The sequence below is a fragment of the Medicago sativa genome, chromosome 3 (assembly GCF_051527215.1).
Source record: "Medicago sativa cultivar Bolivia chromosome 3, Bolivia_mono, whole genome shotgun sequence".
Lineage (NCBI taxonomy): Eukaryota > Viridiplantae > Streptophyta > Magnoliopsida > Fabales > Fabaceae > Medicago > Medicago sativa.
In genome coordinates, this window is record NC_140751.1 from 84,915,407 (window position 1) to 84,935,857 (window position 20,451).

At 35.1% G+C, this 20,451-nt stretch overlaps 2 long non-coding RNA genes and 2 pseudogenes across 3 annotated transcripts; 1 reads left to right on the top strand and 3 right to left on the bottom strand.

Annotated features, from left to right (window-relative positions):
* Positions 1 to 944: 944 nt before the first annotated feature.
* On the bottom strand, positions 945 to 11,130 carry LOC146941199 (uncharacterized; annotated as a pseudogene).
* Positions 11,131 to 13,321: 2,191 nt separating this feature from the next.
* LOC146941200 (uncharacterized) lies at positions 13,322 to 14,770 on the bottom strand. Its single transcript, XR_015032271.1, has 2 exons — positions 13,873 to 14,770; positions 13,322 to 13,792 (listed from the first exon to the last, which is right to left on the bottom strand). It is a non-coding gene; the product is annotated as an uncharacterized LOC146941200 (long non-coding RNA).
* Positions 14,771 to 14,873: 103 nt separating this feature from the next.
* LOC146941201 (uncharacterized) lies at positions 14,874 to 16,429 on the bottom strand (annotated as a pseudogene). Its single transcript, XR_015030030.1, has 6 exons — positions 16,259 to 16,429; positions 15,985 to 16,167; positions 15,569 to 15,653; positions 15,379 to 15,469; positions 15,174 to 15,237; positions 14,874 to 15,092 (listed from the first exon to the last, which is right to left on the bottom strand). The product of XR_015030030.1 is annotated as an uncharacterized LOC146941201 (transcript).
* Positions 16,430 to 17,673: 1,244 nt separating this feature from the next.
* LOC146941202 (uncharacterized) lies at positions 17,674 to 20,451 on the top strand. Its single transcript, XR_015032272.1, has 5 exons — positions 17,674 to 17,906; positions 18,015 to 18,106; positions 19,503 to 19,687; positions 19,777 to 19,890; positions 20,264 to 20,451. It is a non-coding gene; the product is annotated as an uncharacterized LOC146941202 (long non-coding RNA).

The following is a 20,451-nucleotide window of genomic DNA, read 5'->3' on the forward strand; positions in this document are numbered from 1 at the left end:
ATATTATAAAATTTATCACACTTTTATTTATTAAAAACTATTCAAAATATTAAATATCTACAAAATCTGTCCCTTTGAATTATCACCTTATTTGCTTCCTTCTAGATAATTATGTTCCCTTTAATATTTTTTCCTAAATAAATGTTCCCTTTAGTATTATTTTCTCAAATAATTCTAAAAGATATACAAACAAAAAATAGAAATATTAATCTACTCTTGTTTGGATTTGACACATTTTTTATCACACTTTTATTAAATACTAATAAAAAATTATTTCATAAAAATATTCAATATTGTTAACAAAAATTGTTAATTGGAATTATAACATTTTTGGGTGTATATATCACCTTATTTTTGGTAAAGTATCACCTTTTATTATTATTATTTATTATTACTATTTTTTTTATCACCTTTTAGTATTATTACTATTTTTTTTTTGAAATATCACCTTATCTGCTTTCTTCAAGATAATTCTATTCCATTTTTTGTTATTATTATTTGATATAATAAAACATTTATATGGAAAAATTAATAATGCTTATCAGCTAACACACCTCTTTCCTTTTCTTTTTTTTTTGCAATTTTATTTTGCACCCGTAGGCGGCTCTACTTGATTGGGCAAGTGGTGAGTGGTTGGTTGCTCCGGTTTGAGATTTGTAGTTTTTTTTTTATCAACAAAAGATTTGTGTCTTATTAACCCATTAGGGTTGTTGGTATTACTTGGGTTTCTTTTTGGCTTAATAGCCGGTTTTTAACCCTCTAACTTTTTCAAAGTTGCGATTTTGGCCCCTAAGAAAAAAACTATAAAGCGCCCCTTAAGTTTTGCACTTGTGGCGAGTTTTGGCCCCCAAAGGCCAATTTTGACTCGGTCTACGCCGACGTGGCACATGCAGTGTGCAAAAAAATTGGTCATGAGGGGCCAAAATCAAGTATGCTTGCAAAACTTAGGGGGCAGTTTTGTAGTTTTTTTCTTAGGGGACCAAAATCGCAACTTCGTGAAAGTTAGAGGGCGAAAACTATTAAGCCTTTCTTTTTCACATTTGGTATTGTTCCCACTAAACACCTTTATCCTTCAACAACTCATACTCTCTCCATGATAAACTTCAAGATGATCGGACAAAGCAAGTTTGTTAATACTCTAATGATGGTAAGAACTAAGACTTGCTAACAAAACAAAAGCACCATTTAGATAACAAGTCCAAACAAAAACAAATGGGATAACAACAAGAAACACATTATTCCATATTATTCGTTACAAACCGTAATATCCCGCCCGTCGCATCGGAATATTACCAAACGATCGTGTCAGCAGGATTAATATTTCGAAAGGAAGTTTGAAGGAAATATTCATTATATGATGTCAACTCATTACGTAATAAATATCGTAGCTCTGATTTAACACGCTAAAGGCAAGGGCAGTTTGGTAATTTCCCAAGAAGGGGATATTTATTTGGGATAACCCCAAAAATATCTCATTTCCCTTGTTCTTTTCTCTCTCTTGGTTGGAGAAAATATTTTCTTCTCCTTCTCTTCCTTTCCATCGGCCCTCTCTTCTCTCCTCACTTCACCCAACTCATCAAATCTCCTTCCTCATGGATTCTTTATCAAGTTTAGTTCTTCCATCATCCTTTAATAGATTATGTCACTTGGATTAAGTTTGTTCCTAATTCTTCACCTCTTTAGAAGAGATTTAAGGCTAGGGTTTGTGGTTATTAAAGAGGAAGCTTGAGCTAGTGTGTGATATGGCCTTACCATGATCAAGAAATGGATTGATTTCATTATTTTCCTCCTCAAGAGAAGTTCATGTGGAATTAGGGTTTGGTAAAGGGAAGCTTTCGAGATGGAATATAACTTGAGGATTGATGATCAATAAGAGATCATGAAGCTTGGAATTGCAAGGAAACAACAAGGTTGGGAAAGTGGTTTGAACAAAGAAAGCAAAAGAGACCAAGAGCTAGGGTTTTTGGCATGCTTGAGCTAGGGACTTGGTGATGCTTCAAGAATTGATTAGGTGAGTTCCTTAGTTAGTTTCCCACCCTTCCGGGATAGTGTGTTTATGCTTGCATGAGAACATATATGTTTAGGGTTTATATATATAGAATTGATTACCCCTTTTTATGTCATGTTCACAATACATGTAAATACTTGTTCTAAGCTTGTTTTACAAGTTCCATATGACTTCTAGTACCATGATATGTCTTGGGATGGTTTGTATTGAGGTTTCGGGTCAAAAACACCATTTATGCAGTCCGGACTGCCTCAACTCGCCACGGCGAGCAAACAGCTTGATTGTGGCGAGCAAAACTTCCTCCCCGGCTCGGTCACTCGCCACCAACTCGCCACGGCGAGTAGTTGAACTCGCAACGGCGAGTGAAGGAGCTCGCCATGGCGAGCTAAGGGTCAAAGCACCCGGCTTGCTCGTTTCTACCCTTTTTAACGTGTTTCGGTCCGCTCCTTCGAGCATTCTTTTACGCATTAAACCCCTCAATACAAGACTCCAAGGCATGGTTTTTAAAAGGGTTTCTTGAGCATTTAACAAGTATATGCAATATGTAATTGAACATGGCGTATGAGAGTTATAGTACGAGATGAACGGGTAGCAATCGGCATCTAATGCGGGAATGAACTAGAGCCTCGACTAGTTGTCGAGAACTAGCAAGTTAAGCAAGAATCCCTAGGATGTTAAGACGCGAAGTGTAATCTCTTCGCATATGATTATGAATGGTTAGTTAGCACATTAAGCCATGGATTGATTAGTTAATCTCTCCACTAAGAATAAGAATGTATAAGTTTACCGCTAATCGGATCGACCCAAGGGTCCGAGGTAATAAGCTAGCAAGAATAGGTTTAATCCTACATAACGGCAAGACCATGATTAATGAATGTGTAGGTGCCATGTCTCTTGCAATCCATGAAGGTATGGATTCAAGGGGTTTCCATTTGGAAATGGGGAAGGCTCCGTAAGGGGATCACATGGTACCGAGTAATTAAGCCGTAGGTGTTCGTGTCTCTTGCAATCCATGAAGGTATGGATTCAAGGGGTTTCCATTTGGAAATGGGGAAGGCTCCGTAAGGGGATAGCACGACATCGAGGGAGTCCGATGTACGTACATCGGTCATGATGGGATTGTACTCGGGGTTACTCCACCCGGACTTTCCGTAAAATGAACCAAGATAATCGTTTGCTCAACGCTAACATAATGAATGAACGTAGATACGTTTATGTATGATATGATTATGTTATGTCCATGATTATGTAAGAATGATTCCATGCACGTTATGTTTTAGAACAAGAGCACTAGATGCTACATGATAAGTACAAGGCATGGATTAGAGCAAGTAAAGAACATGATACCGTTGACGATCTTAGGTTTCCCTAATCGTCCGGTTTAGAGTCGTGTCATGATATGTTATGTTTAGGCCTTGATACGTAGATCGTATTCTTGGTAATGCGGTTCTAGGTTCCCCTCGACCGCCATGACACGTATAGGAAGTGAAGCCTATAACAAGTTATGATAAGACTATGACGGCTCTAGTATGCACTACCGTCTAAGTATGCAAGTCCCCACACACGTATAATCAACCGTCGTGTTGTAAAGTAGACATGTGGTGACCGTATGTTTCCCTTGAGGTTGCCTATAGCCTAGGATTAGGTGGAACTCACCGAGACATTATGTCTCATCCCAATCCTTATTTGTTTCGTATATCGATTGGACGTCAAGATAGTAGCCGGATGGATTTTCAAAGAAGAGCTCGTTCGTACCCGAAGCATGAAGATTATGGATCTCAAGGATGTATTTATTTTTAATTTAGATAAGTTATGATGTTTGACATTGTACGAACGCGTGTTGTTGTATATAAATTCATTCGAAGTTTTTATGTTGTAAATTTTTAATGTATCTAATACTAAAATAATGCACGTGCTAGACTTTCTAGATACGTCTAGTAATGGGTGTTACATTTGGTATCGTAGCAGTCGATTCGTACCGTGCCTTGGGTCATTAAATTACAACTAAGGTAGTGGGACCATTGGGTTCCGGGTAAATGTTCTAGTTGTTGTTGTTAGTTGAGCCTCGATCAACTCAATTTAGCATTCAACGATTAGAATGGATGCCCGAGAGCCGAATAGACCCGGGAGGAATGAAGAAAGAGATGAAGTTGTACCGAAAAGTAAGAACTCGTGATGAGTAGTAAGTAAGAGTTTGTCGTGCCGAAAGTGGCCGGTGAGCTAAGTTATTCAAGTTTGAATCCTCCGGAATGCAGAGTAATAATAAGATGGAATGTTTCAACGATGCTTCGAATAAGTTGTTAAGGATACTTCGTATAACCGTAAGTGAAGACTTCGGAATATCCGAGTATGGCCGGAAGTTTCTGTAAGAGTCGTTGTTGGAACCGTACCGTGTTATAGAAAGGAAATATATTTCTTGAATGTAAGTGCAAGGCTACAAGATAGGGAGAAGTCGACACATGTGGACGGAGTTAGTAGACTCTCGAAGTAGAGTTATGTGAATGAGGTTATGGATTGGTAAGCTCAGTAGTGGACAAGGTTCGGCGTTTGAAAGTGCGATAAGTCGTAATGTAGCGAGGCAAGTTACCGTAGTAGAAGAAGTTAAGGATTTAAGCGAAAGTTTATGTTGTCGTGACTAAGTCGTTGATTCCGACGAGTTGAGAATCGTATTGAAATAGGTTAATGGTTGCCGTGTATTTATATTGTAGAATATTTTACAATGATAGGAATGAATGATGTGCATTGGTTACTTGAGAATAAAAACTTTAAGTAAAGAATGTTTCGAAAAATAGAGTCGGAGAAGCTCACCAATAGCAAGCCGAGAACGAAACTTTTCGTTTTCTACCAATTCGTTCCTATGGTTTGCGATGACTATTGGGGAGATGTCTTCGCAGTAATCTTTTATGCAATAAAAACCTTTTTATGACATCAAGTAATGAATGCATATCACACCCTAGGATTTTTTTAAAGAAAAAGGCATGAGCAACTATTAACGAGAATCGATACGGTTAAGGTAACTTTGGAAGATAATATGTCAAGGGTCGAGAAAGAGTTCAGATCAAAAGTTAGAGGTTCCGTTGTTTAGAATGGATGTCACGAAGTGAAGACATAAAGTAAAGAAGTTAAAGAGATGAAGAGTTATACGAAGTCACAAGGTTCTCGGATTTTTGTGGAGTTATGAGTATCCCTCGAACTTATGTTTTGCTTAATTAACTTGCTAAAGCTCGTTAGGATGTTGAATCATAAAGTCTACGAGATTTTAGAAAGATATATGCGTGTGGGTGATTGAAGTTGACATTTTGGAATTCAAAAAGAAATTTTTTTAGGTACCGGTTGTTACGACTCGTGTAGAGTATACTAAACTCACTATGACAAAGATTTGATGGCACGTATGTGTTGTCAACTCGTCCCGTGAATTTAGAGTAACAATTGGGGCTTAGATTCATTATAATTTGTAAAAGTATATAGTGGAAAAATCATCAATGTCAATAACCCATGTGCTAATTTACAAAGTTTACTTTGAAAGAAAAGTCAACGAGCAAGCATAGATACGATTAAGCAAAACGTAGTAAGAGGAAAATACGAACACACCGTGATAGATGTATAAGGCATATATGTTCAAGTGCAAGCCGAGTTTACCATGGAAAGCTTTGAGAAGAGTTCACGAAGATAATATTGAAATGATAGGAGGAGTGTGAAGATTACTCGTCTCAACGGATTAGAGAACTAGTCAAAGCCAACCGGCGGGAATCGAGTAGCGCCGCGGAATTAATTGGTAAAGTTGTGAACGGTGACCATGGAACATGGAACTTTGGTTGTAAGAATCTTCGCGAAGAAAGTTTGGGAGAGTAATATAAGTTTTAATAAGAAGTACTATGAGATGAACAGAAGTTCTCGATGTGTAAAGTAAGTGTTGATACTCACACGGTCGGTGTTGATTAAAGTAGAAGTATAAAGGAAGTATCTTCGCTTAAGTAAGACAAAGAAGACTAAAAATTTTACAAGATGAAGAACATACCCTCCTATACCAAACTTGTTAAATGATAACGATACTTTCTAGAATGTAGCCGATAAGCTATGTTGTAGTTTTCTCAAAGTTAAGATTGGTATTAAGGAATTTGTGAACGAAATTGTTTTAAAAAAAGTATGATATTAAACATTGATGAAACCAATGAGGTGCGCCATAAGTGAGCAAACTCACTTAAGACGTACCGGTTTCGAGACCAACTTGATATAGACAAGTTTGGGACGAGTTGTAAACCTTTTTAATAAAACTTAGAGACTCGTCCCGTAGTTCCGAGGTATCATTACAAACTTGGTTTCAAAATGAGATTTTCTTTATTCAAGTAAATGTTCGTTCCAAGAATCTATGTACCAAAGTTTAGAAATTTCTTGAAGTAAAGTACTAGATCGAGTATCGTTATTAATTAACAAGAAGCGGTAATCGGAAGTATGCAAGTATTAAGAGGATAAAGTTTAAAGAGGAGGTGGCAATGTTCGTGTGATATTAATATCATACGGGATGCACGGATCTTTGCTAAGAGTATTCAATGGCAAGTGCAAATAGATTTGTTAGGAGGGCAAAACCATAGGGTTGGTCATTTGATTGTCAAGAGAATCGAAGTAATTAATTTCATTTCTCCATGCCAAGATAGACGCGCTACCCATGGTTTTTGAAGAGTTTGAAAGAAATGTGCGGAACCATCAAGGTAAGTAACATAAGTAAGAAGAATAAGTCGCGTAGAGCGATAAGAAAGATTTTATATGCAAGATAAGATGTATGTAAGATAACATGAGTTAGATGCATAGAAGCACTACAAGGCAAATTGAGTGTTTCGGCTAATTATAAGTTACTTATTCGATGCTTAAGCTAAGTAGTTAAGATGTGGATTCAAGCAATTAATCCATAAGAAGCAAGATAAGAATCAATCATGATGTTCTAAGATAGTTTTGTGATTTGATAAAGAGGTTATGTTCATTGTGCGGATTAAGAAAGAGGATGAATTACACGTTTTGACGAGGGAAGTATGCTTTGAACGCATTGGAATGAGTATGAACGACTATGTTTAACCGGAAACCGAAGAAGACGAGTTTAACCTCGTGATTGGAAGATGGTTTTCGAATTTCGAGGACGAAATTCTTTTAAAGGGGGTAGAATGTAATATCCCGCCTCGTCGCATTCGAATATTACCGGTCGATCGTGTCGAGGATTAATATTTCGAAAGGAAGTTTGAAGGAAATATTCATTATATGATGTCAACTCATTACGTAATAAATATCGAGTCGGATTTAACACGCTAAAGGCAAGGGCAGTTTGGTAATTTCCCAAGAAGGGGATATTTATTTGGGATAACCCCAAAATATCTCATTTCCCTTGTTCTTTTCTCTCTCTTGGTTGGAGAAAATATTTTCTTCTCCCTCTCTTCCTTTCCATCGGCCCTCTCTTCTCTCCTCACTTCACCAACTCATCAAATCTCCTTCCTCATGGATTCTTTATCAAGTTTAGTTCTTCCATCATCCTTTAATAGATTATGTCACTTGGATTAAGTTTGTTCCTAATTCTTCACCTCTTTAGAAGAGATTTAAGGCTAGTGGTTTGTGGTTATTAAAGAGGAAGCTTCGAGCTAGTGTGTGATACGGCCTTACCATGATCAAGAAATGGATTGATTTCATTATTTTCCTCCTCAAGAGAAGTTCATGTGGAATTAGGGTTTGGTAAAGGGAAGCTTTGAGATGGAATATAACTTGAGGATTGATGATCAATAAGAGATCATGAAGCTTGGAATTGCAAGGAAACAACAAGGTTAGAGTGGTTTGAACAAAGAAAGCAAAAGAGACCAAGAGCTAGGGTTTTTGGCATGCTTGAGCTAGGGACTTGGTGATGCTTCAAGAATTGATTAGGTGAGTTCCTTAGTTAGTTTCCCACCCTCTCGGATAGTGTGTTTATGCTTGCATGAGAACATATATGTTTAGGGTTTATATATATAGAATTGATTACCCCTTTTTATGTCATGTTCACAATACATGTAAATACTTGTTCTAAGCTTGTTTTACAAGTTCCATATGACTTCTAGTACCATGATATGTCTTGGGATGGTTTGTAGACAGGTTTCGGGTCAAAAACACCATTTATGCAGATCTCGGATCGGCTCTCAACTCGCCACGGCGAGCAAACAAATTTCGACAGTGGCGAGCAAAACTTCCTCCCCGGTCGGTCACTGCCACCAACTCGCCACGGCGAGTAGTTGAACTCGCAACGGCGAGTGAAGGAGCTCGCCATGGCGAGCTAAGGGTCAAAGCACCCGGTTTGCTCGTTTCAGCCCTTTTTAACGTGTTTCGGTCCGGTTCCTTCGAGCATTCTTTTACGTATTAAACCCCTCAATACAAGACTCCAAGGCATGGTTTTTAAAAGGGTTTCGAGCATTTAACAAGTATATGCAATATGTAATTGAACATGGCGTATGAGAGTTATAGTACGAGATGAATGGGTAGCAATCGGCATCTAATGCGGAATGAACTAGAGCCTCGACTAGTTGTCGAGAACTAGCAAGTTAAGCAAGAATCCCTAGATGTTCGTACGCGAAGTGTAATCTCTTCGCATATGATTATGAATGGTTAGTTAGCACATTAAGCCATGGATTGATTAGTTAATCTCTCCACTAAGAATAAGAATGTATAAGTTTACCGCTAATCGGATCGACCCAAGGGTCCGAGGTAATAAGCTAGCAAGAATAGGTTTAATCCTACATAACGGCAAGACCATGATTAATGAATGTGTAGGTGCCATGTCTCTTGCAATCCATGAAGGTATGGATTCAAGGGGTTTCCATTTGGAAACGGGGAAGGCTCCGTAAGGGGATCACATGGTACCGAGTAATTAAGTCAGTAGGTGTTCGTGTCTCTTGCAATCCATGAAGGTATGGATTCAAGGGGTTTCCATTTGGAAACGGGGAAGGCTCCGTAAGGGGATCGCACGACACCGAGGGAGTCCGATGTACGTACATCGGTCATGATGGGATTGTACTCGGGGTTACTCCACCCGGACTTTCCGTAAAATGAACCAAGATAATCGTTTGCTCAACGCTAACATAATGAATGAACGTAGATACATTTATGTATGATATGATTATGTTATGTCCATGATTATGTAAGAATGATTCCATGCACGTTATGTTTTAACAAGAGCACTAGATGCTACATGATAAGTACAAGGCATGGATTAGAGCAAGTAAAGAACATGATACCGTTGACGATCTTAGGTTTCCCTAATCGTCCGGTTTAGAGTCGTGTTATGATATGTTATGTTTAGGCCTTGATACATAGATCGTATTCTTGGTAATGCGGTTCTAGGTTCCCCTCGACCGCCATGACACGTATAGGAAGTGAAGCCTATAACAAGTTATGATAAGACTATGACGGCTCTAGTATGCACTACCGTCTAAGTATGCAAGTCCCCACACACGTATAATCAACCGTCGGGTTGTAAAGTAGACACGTGGTGGCCGTATGTTTCCCTTGAGGTTGCCAATAGCCTAGGATTAGGTGGAACTCACCGAGACATTATGTCTCATCCCAATCCTTATTTGTTTCGTATATCGGATTGGACGTCAAGATAGTAGCCGGATGGATTTTCAAAGCAAGAGCTCGTTCGTACCTCGAAGCATGAAGATTATGGATCTCAAGGATGTATTTATTTTTAATTTAGATAAGTTATGATGTTTGACATTGTACGAACGCGTGTTGTTGTATATAAATTCATTCGAAGTTTTTATGTTGTAAATTTTTAATGTATCCAATACTAAAATAATGCACGTGCTAGACTTTCTAGATACGTCTAGTATGGGTGTTACACAAACTCAACCCCCAAGCTTGCACAACCAACTTTGTAAACAAAAATTGTATCCTAATGACTTCATAATATATATAGTACTATGACTGTATATGAAGTTGTAACTAATTTCACTCACAACATTTATTAAAAGTCTACATGAAAACATACATTAACTGCATGCATTTTACATCTTTAATTTATTATTGTATCTTCTTTTATATCTATCACACACATAATGATATATATATATATATATATATATATATATATATATATATTTATAATTATGGAACCAAAGACATTAAACCACAACTACATACTCTCCTTGATGCACTTTCACGTGTTCCAATGACGCAGAGCACTTGTCGATATTTTCATTGTGGTAGGACTTGCAAACAAAATAGAGCACAGTTTGGATAATAAGAACCAACAAGAACAAATGAGACAAAAATAAGAAAGATACAAACCCAATTGCTATTCTGTTCATCAAGCTCAGTTCAAACAACTTCCATCCATTCACAACCAACATTCCAAACAAAAACCGTATCACAAAGAAGCAAAAATTGAACTGCAAAGTGATGAATATGGACAAACCCATCTTCCCTTTTATCAGTTCCTTACTTTTCATCATTGCTTCAAATCCATATGAATCTTCTAATATGGTTACAACATTAGCCAATTGCCAAACCACATTAAGGTATATAAGTCCAACCAAATATAAGATTCATATGATCATAAAAACTACAACTGATCCACCATTTTGTACTCTGAATGTAAGCGCAAATATAATCGCAATCACCATTGCTATAATGTTGTAAAAGAAACCGGCTGTAAGGGTACACAAAAAAGTGACCATAAGTCTTTTAGAAAGGTTCGTGATAACACTCATGACCTTGTTGAAGGCTATGTCTTTGTTGCCGGTATAGATGGAAGCGACGGTGTAAACAACAGCGGAGGTGGAGAAGAGATATAGGCCAAAGATTAAAATGAAATAAGCAATCTTGATGAGAAAGAAAATGGCCCATTCTTTGGAGATGATTTCAGTGAGATTTTGAGGTTGGTTTGTGTCAAGATGGTCATTGGTTATTTGATTTGAGTGGTGTAAAATCTTCCCTAAGACGAAATCGCTTAGTTCTATTTGAATAAGAAAGTTGAAGGTGAGAGGAATGATGAGAATTAAGGTAATTTGGCTTAATAGCTTCCTCCATGAAAACATTAATTTGTAAGACTCTGTGTACACGCCAAAGAGGCTAAGAAACTGCATTTTTTCTTGCACAAGTGAAGGTGCCATATGGTTCCTTAATTAGTTTAGAGAGCTAGGTGGGAAGGAAAATGTATGTATGGGATTAGGTTATATTACAAGTGAAGGTGAGCAAGGTAATGCAGAAACATGAATATATATACAAAAAATAATCGATATGAACTATGATTTTAAAAAATTAATTAGTTTGGATTTTTCATGTGGACATTCGCATGACTCCAAAATTAAAATAAACCAGGCTGGCAATTGTTAAATTAAAGCAATGGAAGTTTTGTTTCCACAGATAATAGTTTGATAGGTGATGACAAATAATGTTTATAAGTAAAGTACACATAAAGTTTTGTTTCTACACATGAAGTTTTCAAGGAAATTAAACACTTCAAAAAGGCTTGTCACTACTACTACAAAATTGGGAAAAATGGCACCCAATTTATAGCGCTTATATGGCCGAAGCGCTATTAAAAATATTCATTAAAAAGTTAAATATTAAATGTATTGCACACATTTCAATAAATAATTTCTATCTTTGATTCATTAACTTGTGCCTTAAGGGCACAAGTTAACATTTCCCTTAAAAATAACACGGAGCCCTTAGATAGCGCTTATTGAAAAAATCGCTATCTAAGGTTTAATTTGTCATAGCATTTTTATTTGAAAGCTCTTTCATTGTTTTAATAAAAAAATTAAAAATGTAAAAAAAGTGCATTGATAAACTTAGATAGCGCGTGATACTAAAAGCGCTATTTATCATTCATTAAATAGCGTTTCCAAAAGCGCTATCTTAGGCAAGACATTAGATAGCGTTTATATATTAAAAAAAGCGCTATATATATTAAAAGCTAATTGGCCGAGTGGTTAAAGTCATTTTTGGCCGAGTGGTTAAAGTCATTTTTTACAAGCTTTTGGTACCTTGTTCGATTCCCTCTACAACATATTTGATAATTTTATTCCCATTCCCAAGATAAAGCGCTATTTTTATTAATTTTTTTAGATCCATATTTTTTTTAGGGGTTTGGTAGATCCATATATTTTATTTATTTTTATAAATGGATAGTAATTTTTGGTGGAGTTTAACATGGGAAAGGTGAATCCTTTCCCATGATGGTGCAAACTTTATGTTACACCATTGATATATTATTTTATTTATTCAACGGTCTAGATTTAGGACTGGTTACCTCTTGGCGTTGCTCACCAAATAAAAAAAGAAACCCCACACTTAATTGTCTTAATTGTTTATGCATATAAATGCTTTTGTTTTTACTATGTATGGGCTCAAGCATATTTCAAACCCAAAAGGAAATTTCGAATGCCGTTTATTTGCGGCAATCAAATTGCTAGCTCATATAATGAAGCCATTAAGCACCGCCGTCCCTTCATAGTGCCGCCACCTAATTCGATGAATCAAAACATTACCCAACAACAAAATGAATGGAAATGTTACCTAAGATAACTATCCAATCGAAACAAACAAAAAAAATACCAAGATCTAACAACCTTGTACCGTCACATGCTCCGTTTATCATTCTTCCGAACACATTCACCTTCCCCGTCATCCTCACAAATCAGGTGCCCTCTCTCTCTATCTCTTGCGGAACCCAGCCTCCACTCCCACGTCCTTAGAACCCGATCGCAACCCGACCTGTATACTCTCTCCCTACTTCGCCTCATCCGGAACGAAAATTCCATAAACTTAATCATCTTTTGCGCCGGGAACACTTGTTTTAAGTTAGTTAATTAATTAATACAAATAAATTCTAAATTCGGTTTTGAAGAGAAAATTGAAACCATCTTTTTATTTTTTAACAAAAAAATTGAACCCACTTAATGTTTGTAATTGATGTGACCGCGCCGACGAGGCAAACGGATGTGGCGGCGGATGGTTTGATATGATAATAGCGGTAGCGGTGCAGATTTTTTCTCTCACTAATGAGGAGGTGTATTAGAAATAATTTTTGACAAAAAGGTGTATCAAAAATAATTGATGACCATTAAAATATTGTTGTGTCATTTGATAACAAAAAACCAATTTTTTTGCCAACAAGTTGCAACTCCCAGTGTAAGGAAAAAGGCAAGTTGTGCATCATGGGAAAGGATTCACCTTTCCCATGTTAAACTCCACCGACAACCGTAATTTTTTTAGGGAAAATAAAGAGTACTTGTTTTATATTAACTAGTAATAGACCCGTGCATTCGCACGGGTCGCAAGTCATTACGATAATTATTGTCGTAATCAACATATATAAGAGAATACATTTAAAGTGGTCAAAGTAATACAAATATTTTGGTCAAATAGTAATTGTCCTTGAGATTTGTTGATTGTGATAGCATAACAAACAATAATAGGGAATTGCCTTCTAGAGAGCTTGAATGGCCATGGAGACCGTGTAGGAGATATCTCCATTCTCGGGATATATACAATTGCTCCGTTGTTCTTACCTGAAATAACCTTTGCTTTAATAACATGGTTTGCTAGTCTTGTTACTATGAGTCTTGTTCCATTACACAAACCTTCGATTGGTCAATATTTCGAGTAGCATTATAGGTGTACCGGTCTTGAGTTTTATTTTATGGTTGGGCAGCCATGAAGTTGCCGTAGTATTTAAAAACTCAAGGGTCAACACATCAAAAGCCTCATTGCCATCAGCTTCAGATCTATCAATAGAATCCACACTTAAATACTCTTTTTCATCACCTATAAAATATAAAAAAAACTACAATTAATGATAAAATTCTAACGTACAATTATGAAAACATGTTGAAACATTGCATTACCCGTATCAAGCCCAAAATATATTCGTTGATAGCATTAACAATCTCGAGTGTTCCACCAAAGTAGCTCTGGATTGTAAAAAAAATGGATCCTTGTAATTCTTGACTAAGTCCGGATACATGCTTTGAACAATCGCATGAATTGGATCAATAAAATTAGTGATCAACAAATCTCCGATGGGTTGTTTACAATCCATTTGGTTCGTACAACTTCTCATCTCCGACATTTAGTATCCATTTGAAAAATTCCTCCAATTCTAAATCATTGGATGTTTGGATATTTTGTTGTAGCCGCATGTTCTTTGTAAGCCCGGACACCTCGACAATGATCCCATATATATGATGAATTGATTGTTGCATGAACTATATCGGAGCGACCTTCTCTTAGTACAACCGGTAGGATCTCGTCTAAAATCACCATCAAATACAATAACTTTCCCTCCAATTTTTTTAATGAAAAACGGGTTCCGTACATTATGTCGTTAAGTGTTCTATCTAACGCCTCAAAACAAAACATGTGAGCTATTGGAGCTTCGTCCCAAATGATTAACTTGGCCAAGCTTTTTTATAAGCTCCGCACAATCACTCCCTTTATCTATATCACATGATGATGACTTAAGAGCAGGTATTGGAATCTTGAATTTGAATGTGTTGTTCGACCTCCCGACAAGAATAGTGATGCAATTCCGTACGTAGCAATCGTCAAAAAAATTTGTTATTGCGAACGTATGTAAGAAGATAAGGTTCTCCACATATATGTCTTCCCTGTGCCACCGTGACTGTTGAGGAAAAACACACATCTTTTTCGGTTGTTTACAACTTCCATTATTTTTTTGAAGACACCTCGCTGTTCATCTTGTGAATATATCAAAGACATAATAAGTTTATTAATAATAAACAACTTTTTTCCGAAGAAGTTATTAATAATACACCATTAGCATGACTCTTTTATAAAATAAAAAAAAATTAGATCTAACATAATCATCATAGTAAAATATACAAACCTGTGAGACTTCGGTATAAGCCATTGAATTCTTGAAGTTGCTCATTATGATTATAAGCACTCTCTTCATAAATAAATCTATTTCCTAATCGCTCAGCAACATATCCATTTGGATATGGCATACCGGGATAATCCTTCAAAGACTTACGATTCTTTTGCAAGTGTTTCTTAATTTGAATTAGTGTTAAATTGAAAACTTCTTCATCAGTCAACCTTACATCTGGTAACAAAAGGTAAAATACAATGAGGGGTAAATTAAAAATATTTTTCAATAGATATGAATTACCATTTAAATTTGTACCTCTATTATTTGCAAGTCTTTGGTTGCATAGATTTCCCAAAGACGGGATGGAATAACATTACCCCTATTGATGATATAAAAAATTAGACATGTGTATTTTTTAATACGATAGACTCAAAAATAAATTATGAGAAAAATATATGAATATGATAGTATCCAAAAACAAACATCCAAAAACAAACTATGAAAAAAGTATGAACCATACCTCAAATCTTTGAGGTTGACATCTACAACCACTTTTTTTGCGCCAGAGCTTGAAGGAACATTAACTAATTCTTGCACAACACCAATGATATCTGCCACAGAAACACACGTACATGAAATTACCTGAATTCAAATATGTGTTCAGTGAAATTGGAATTCATAAAACCACTATTATAGATTTGAATGATAACTTTCAAGCCTCTCAAGTTGACAACTTCCTTCAAGGATTTCAGCAAAATCTTTGAAATAATATTATTTTGGAGGTATTTCATTAATCTCTCTTGGCTTGACAGTTGTAGCTCCAACGAACACAAATTTCTTTGGGTGACCACCCAACTTCCATGGAAAATCATTATCATACACGGAACCATTGTTGATGATGTATATGGTATTTTCTTTGATCCTTTCCTTCCATTTTGGTGTGTGATCGGTATGAATCAACACTTGGATCCTATCACCCTGCAACAAAGAAAATTTTGCATCTGATTCTAAACTATATACAATGATATATGATGAAATTAAAAGAATGCAAGTCTTGGAAATTTGTGACATAGTTATTGTGCGGAAAATCTTTGAAATAATATTGTTTTGGAGGTATTTCATTAACCTCTCTTGGCTTGACAGTTGTAGCTCCAACGAACACAAATTTCTTTGGGTGATCACACAACTTCCCTGGAAAATCATTATCGTACACGGAACCATTGTTGATGATGCATGTCATATTTTCATTGATCATTTCCTTCCATTTTGGTGTGTGATCGGTACGAATCAACACTTGGATCCTATCACCCTACATCAAAGAAGATTTTGCACCTGATTCTAAACTATGTACAATGATATATGATGAAATTAAAAGAATGCAAGTCTTGGAAATTTGTGACATAGTTTTTGTACGCAAAATCTTTGAAATAATATTGTTTTGGAGGTATTTCATTAATTTCTCTTGGCTTGACAGTTGTAGCTCCAACGAACACAAATTTATCTGGGTGATCACACAACTTCCCTGAAAAATCATTATCATACACGAAACCATTGTTGATGATGCATGCCATATTTTCTTTGATCATTTCCTTCCATTTTGGTGTGTGATCGGTACGAATCAACGCTTGGATCCTATCACTCTGCAGCAAAGAAAATTTCGCACTTGATTCTAAACTATATACAATGATATATGATGAAATTAAAAGAATGCAAATCTTGTAAATTTGTGACATAGTTATTGTGTGAAAATTCAAGAATCAATCAAAAACTGAATTTTTAAATATTTTTATGAATGAAAGTGAGTAATTACGTAAAAGAAACCTTTCTTTTTTTTTTTTTCCTTGAAAATATCTATGCCTACTTGTATGGCTTGTTTGATACCAATGTTTTCTCACTTATCTGCACAATAGATAGACCCATCCTGAAAAAAAATTGAAAAGATTGGAAGGAAAAGATTAAGAATTAACTATTCATAATACTGATGGAGTTAATGATGGATTGGAGAAAAAAACACAAAAAAAAAAAAATACCGTTTGTGAGTTGAAGAGCAAGGGCAAGGATAAGCAAAGAGATGAGAATAATTTTATTTTATTTATTTAAGAAAAAGATATGAGAAATTAAGCAAAGAGATGAGAATAATTTTATTTTATTTATTTAAGAAAAAGATATGAGAATAATTAGTAGCATAGAATGGAAGTGATATGTTTAATGGAAATTTGAGAAAATTAGTTACACTTTATCAAGAGAATAATGTGATGAGAACGTCAAAAAAAAAAGAAGAGAATAATGTGATGAGCCCTCCCATTATTTTGAGGAATTTAGTTACAATTTGTTTTTGTTTAGCGTGGCAACTAATCTTGAGGATTTCGGTTACTTTTTTTTTTTTTGAGCAAGGTTACTTTTTTTTTAATTTGTTATTGGAAAAATTTGTTACAGCCTTTTCATTCGTGGAAATTTTATTCACACCTTTTTTTATTGAAAACTTTGGTTTTTTTTTATTATTGAAATGAAAAAAACTTTGGCTACAGGTTGTGATTAGCTATAATTTAGTTCATAATTATCCTAAAATTTATTACAAATCATTATCCACAATTATTTATTTAAAAAACAAATAAATTAAATTTTGCGAAAAAGACTGTTCATAATTATCCTAAAATTTGTTACAAATCATTATCCACAATTATTTATTTAAAAAACAAATAAATTAAATTTTGCAAAAAGACTGTTATGCACATAAAATTAAGGAGATCATGAGTTTTAATAAGCGACAATTATGAAATTTTGTTGTACTTCGATTTATATATTTTGTTAGTAGATATTAATATTAATTAATTATCACTACAAAAAAACACAATTTACTGAAACCCTTTTACTCCTCCTCTGTCAATGTCATCATCTACTAATTGTCCATGGCAGTTTCAGGGGTGAGAAGTAGCTTCAGTTCATCATATTCGTTTCTCAGTGATCTCTGCTTCCTTCAGTGTTAATGGGTTTCAGTCTCTTTGCTCTCTATGCTCAAGCTGCCCTTTTCTCCTCTTGGATTCCAAGGTTTCTTCCTTTAACTCTTATAGTCTCAAAAACCCTTTCACTTTCAAATATAAGAAATTGATTTGTTCACTGTTCATTCAATCACAACAATTTGTGATTGATACTCAGAAAACACAGGAAACCGTGCTTCAGTCACAACAAGCGGTGGCCGCCGCGTGGTAACAACTTCCTCCCTCGCGTTTGGCCATCTACATCGCACGGTAACAACTGCCTTTCTCTCCCTTTACCTTTCTTGTGATATTAGAGTTTGTGAGTATTCGTGTGTGAGTGATGGGATCAAGTTATTGTTCTACCTATTTTACGCATACCATATGTTTGATAAATTTCCTCAATAAAGTTCATTGTATAGCTTGTTTTACATCACATAGTAAGTTGTAAAGATTTTCACTTGTAAGTGAGTGACTCAAAATGAGTAAATAAGTGTGTAGCTGCCCCCCATAGAATTCGTACAAAATCATGTGCTATAATTTGCAATTGGATTTATATTATTATAGTTCTAGAAAGCTTGTTAGTGCAATCATTGTTTGTGTCACATTTACATATATCGCTTCATCTCTCCCACTAGCAACTCACAATGACATGTCATAAGGTTTCTTGATTGTTTTTTTTCCTTCTTTTCTTTGAGTGATTGAATTTTGTGCTAGTTGATATTCAACAAATTCATGGCATCATTTGATTGACAAACTTTTTTTATTTTTATAATCAAAGTCTAACTATATTTTTTAATGAATTTTTTGATAGTTCATTTGATGCTATAAAATGCACTCTGCATCTTGTCAGCATGATGCAATTTAGAGGACAAAAACCATCTAGTAAATGTGACAGTTTCGGAATGAATTCGTTTTCCCATTGGTGTGTCACTACATTAGCTTAACCAAATTTATCCATTTGACACCGACAATGTAACATCATGATGTGTTTCGTAAGGGATAAGTTTTCCACAACCATGGTGTGTCATTGTCGTTGTCGCCGTGATTTTGACAAAATTTACACTTTAGATTTCAAATAAACTGCGGTGTTATTGTAATTTTTCCAAACTCACTTTCAATTCTAAACGTGCATTTGTCTTCAATTTTATGAAATTAAGGATCATGATGTTGGCTGTGTATATTTTGACAAGGGGACTATGGTTGTGTATTCCCCAAGTTTATTCAATTTTCATGAGTCTCGTTGATCTTAATGATTTTTTGTTTTTTTCTTCTTATATGGAGTACCAGAGGTAATATAATATTACTCCTTTTGAACTACAATAGAATTTTTTTTATATGTTCTTCCCTCAAAAGCATGTCATGGCCAACATAATTCACTATATTTGTCACTAGGTGTGTAATCGTATAGTTCTTATGTTTTTGCTATCTACAATGTGTGTGTGTTGTGCCAACAAACAACATAAAAATTGCATCATATTTTGAACTAGTCATATTTTGATACTATATCTAATTAAAATACACAAACAAACATTTTCTATCAAAGATAGCCTTTATTTCTCCACTTCTTTGCAAAAAATAAATTAGTTTACTTTTTGGTTTTGGTTTTGATTTTGGTGGAAACGTTTAGTTTATTGTTTGATCACCGACTGAATCAATTTACACATAGATTCCTGTAACATACAAAGGCAATGGTAATGACGAGATTAGGAGGGGTGACAAGTCGGCCACATGAAAGAAATAGGTATATTGATATACACAAGAATTGCATGAAGTCCGTAAAATCATGAAGGATGTACCAAGAACACAAATTGAAAGAAGTAACTGGTGGACATAACAATATGCCAATCATTGGTATGTTATTTTTATATTAAAGTATAATATTTGTATATAATTAAGTTTATTAAGTAACATGGTTATTTTTGATGTTATAATATATGCAGTTCATTGATGGTTTCAAGTGTTTTACATACTCTAAAGATAAAATAATAGAAATCCAAGAAGAATGGTGTCAATTCATGATCAACCTAAGAGTTATACGATATCTTTATGATAAGGTGAGTTTCATGTTTCTAAATATATTTGTTATAAGTGGTAGTGGTTTTAATCTGCATTATAGTCTTGCTTTAATTTTTTATGAATAGTGCTTGAATATGGAGGATTTTTTATATATATGTTAAGAAGAATAAGAGGTGTGTGTTGATATATATTAAGATGAGTCTTAGCCATTGATCCAAGTGTTTGGTTTGCTATTTGGAAAATGAAATAGTGTTTGGTTGTTTCACTTGTTTTCTTTATTTTTTAAGTGAATAAAATGTGTGGACTACTCTCCGCCTTTAATTTGTACTCATGAGTAGTACTTTGAATTTTCCTCTAATATAATAGTGTTATTGCTTATTGTTTAATGGTGTTTTCTGCTATATATTCAAGTGGAGGAGAGTTAACTGTATTTGGAATGTTGAGACGACCAAGAAGATAGATGAAGTCTGCATGCTACAATAGAAGATTTTGATCTTTATGTTAACTAATTAGTTGTAACTTAGAGATATCCATGTTACCATATTAGTGGCTATACATTTCTGACTTTTATGCTATATATACATACATTTTTTATGATA